At 44.6% G+C, this 2,247-nt stretch overlaps 1 protein-coding gene across 1 annotated transcript in view; it reads right to left on the bottom strand.

Moving 5' to 3' along the window:
* LOC101850342 (probable serine/threonine-protein kinase nek3) overlaps window positions 1-2,247 on the bottom strand; it is a gene marked incomplete in the record, with an annotated part of 104,769 nt that overhangs the window by 6,020 nt on the left and 96,502 nt on the right.

Here is a 2,247-nt window from a genome sequence, read left to right as displayed (position 1 = left end):
CACCTGCCCCCCCCCCCACCCCCCACCCCCAAACGTAAGTCCAGAGATCTAAAATTTGGGGCCCATTAGCTTAAGCGGTGGGAATGGGTCACCTTTTTGGAGAATCTATTATTCTTGTGCGCATCCATATTCAGAAGCCTAGCACGCGAGTGCTTTCAATTGGCGTACTTTTTGGCATGATGGCCCAGTGGGGCAGGTTTACATTTTATATTCATTAAATGCTCCGCTTTGACCTTACCCCAACCACCAGTAAATGTCAGCTCAAACCTTACAGAAAAGTATCTAGTTTTTGTTATACAAAGACTATTCTTAGAGTCTTTAATAGGGGTTTGTGAGATACAAAACACGGACCTCATAGTAAGCAAGCGTTTATTATATTTGTCTGTTTGAGTAAAGAGAGGCACATCGATACAATAATAGTCGTTCAGTGCTGGAGAAAAAAATAAGACAGACAGATACAACAGAGGGAAACTAAAGAAGTAGGACCTTTCAGTCGCTACTTCAGTATTACAAAGTTGCATGTGGCATTTTGGCTGTTTTGAGTAACTTAGACTGAAAAGCCAGAAAGCGAATGCTCTTCTATCTGCTCTATCAAATCGTAAGAATTTTCGGAGTCGCTGTCAAGCTATTCAAAGAATAGAATTCGAAAAAGCTGGACATAAAATCTATTATTTTATTGTGAAACTTATACATTTTGATGTTGAATTTCTAAAAAAAACCAAGGTACTGAGCAAATAGAACTTTGTTATTCTGGGGTAGCGCAGTGGCGCCCTCCAGCTTCAACCACCCGCGCGTGTTAATTAATTATATTTATATTTTTAAATGTTTGAAAAATAATAATACATGGTCCTGTGCAAAGAACACAGGCAGGCCAGACCGTTCGTGAATATTAATTTTATTTAGCCGTGTGCTTCCAGCAGACAACTCGCGGCGAGTCATTCATGACTAAGGCAGACGGTGACTCCTCTCGCAGTCCTTAGGGTGGGGCGGGATGGGGAAAAAGAGGAGGGGGAGAAGGTGGGATGAGAAAACAGAGGAGGGGAGGGGGGAGGGGAGAGGGAGGGGCGGGATGGGAAAACAGAGGAGGGGGGGGGGGAGGGGAGAGTGCGGGGCGGGGGAGGGGGGGCTGGCAGACGGCGACCGGAACAACATCGCTTTTCTATTCAAATGAAAAGGCATTGTTGAAAGCCAACAGGAGCAAAGGCAATATCGAGTAGAGTCGTTTTGCATAGAAAAGTCGTCGTGCCCCTCATCACAAACTACACACGAGCAGTAGATGCAACCGAGCAACACACACGCAGGCATAGGCACGAATACAAGACGTGTTCGTTGGTAAATACAACATTACACACTCGCATACATACAAACAAAAACACGCACACACAAATACTCCCCCCCCCCTCTCTCCTAAACACACACACAAACACACACTCATCCCTCCCCCTCTCTCTCCCCCCCCCCCTCTCTCTCTCTCTCTCTCACACACACACACACACACACACACATACATATGCTTTGGAGAACCTGAGCGGTTCAGGGTCTTATCCATTTACAAGAAACAGCCAGACCTTTGTAAGCCTGAACAATAAAAAGCAGGAAGCGAATAACAAACTCTGTTGTTGCTGATTCTTAAAGCACCATCTCACCTTTCAACAAAGTAACCCCCCCCCCTCTTCCTAGCCCAAGTAGAAGAGTGCATAACACCCATGAATCACTAAAAGCATACGAACACGTCCTACATTATGGCACCGAGACCTGGCCTTGAACAAAGAAAGAAGAAAACAAAATATCTGCTTTTGAGACGTGGTGCTACCGCAGAATGGCCAGAATTTGCTGGAAAGCAACCCCCTCCCCCCACCCCAAATAAAAAAACGACAATCAAAAAGGCGTGTCACAACACAATACAAACCATGCTTAACAAATAAAATGAAAAGTAGAAAAATATAATACTTTGGTCATATAAAACGCCACCAGACCATCATGAAGCAAATACTCGAAGGCAAGATGAAAGACAAAACGGCAAATGGTGGACTAAGAACAACGTTGACCGATAACATCAAGGCATGGACTGGCGTAAATATGACAGAGTGTATAACGACAGCTAGCGACTGTGAGCAATGACTGGTCATTGCACGTTAACCTGTAACTAAGCCAGAGACAGCACCTTCCGGTATACAGGTACTCCGAATTGCACAAATCGCAAACTCGGAATTACAAAGAGGAGAAGAAGAAGAAGAAGAAGAAGAA

The sequence above is a fragment of the Aplysia californica genome, unplaced genomic scaffold (genome assembly GCF_000002075.1).
Source record: "Aplysia californica isolate F4 #8 unplaced genomic scaffold, AplCal3.0 scaffold00291, whole genome shotgun sequence".
In the NCBI taxonomy this organism is placed as follows: Eukaryota; Metazoa; Mollusca; class Gastropoda; order Aplysiida; family Aplysiidae; genus Aplysia; species Aplysia californica.
Note: the sequence above shows the minus strand (reverse complement) of the source record. Positions and strands in the feature narration are given on the sequence as shown.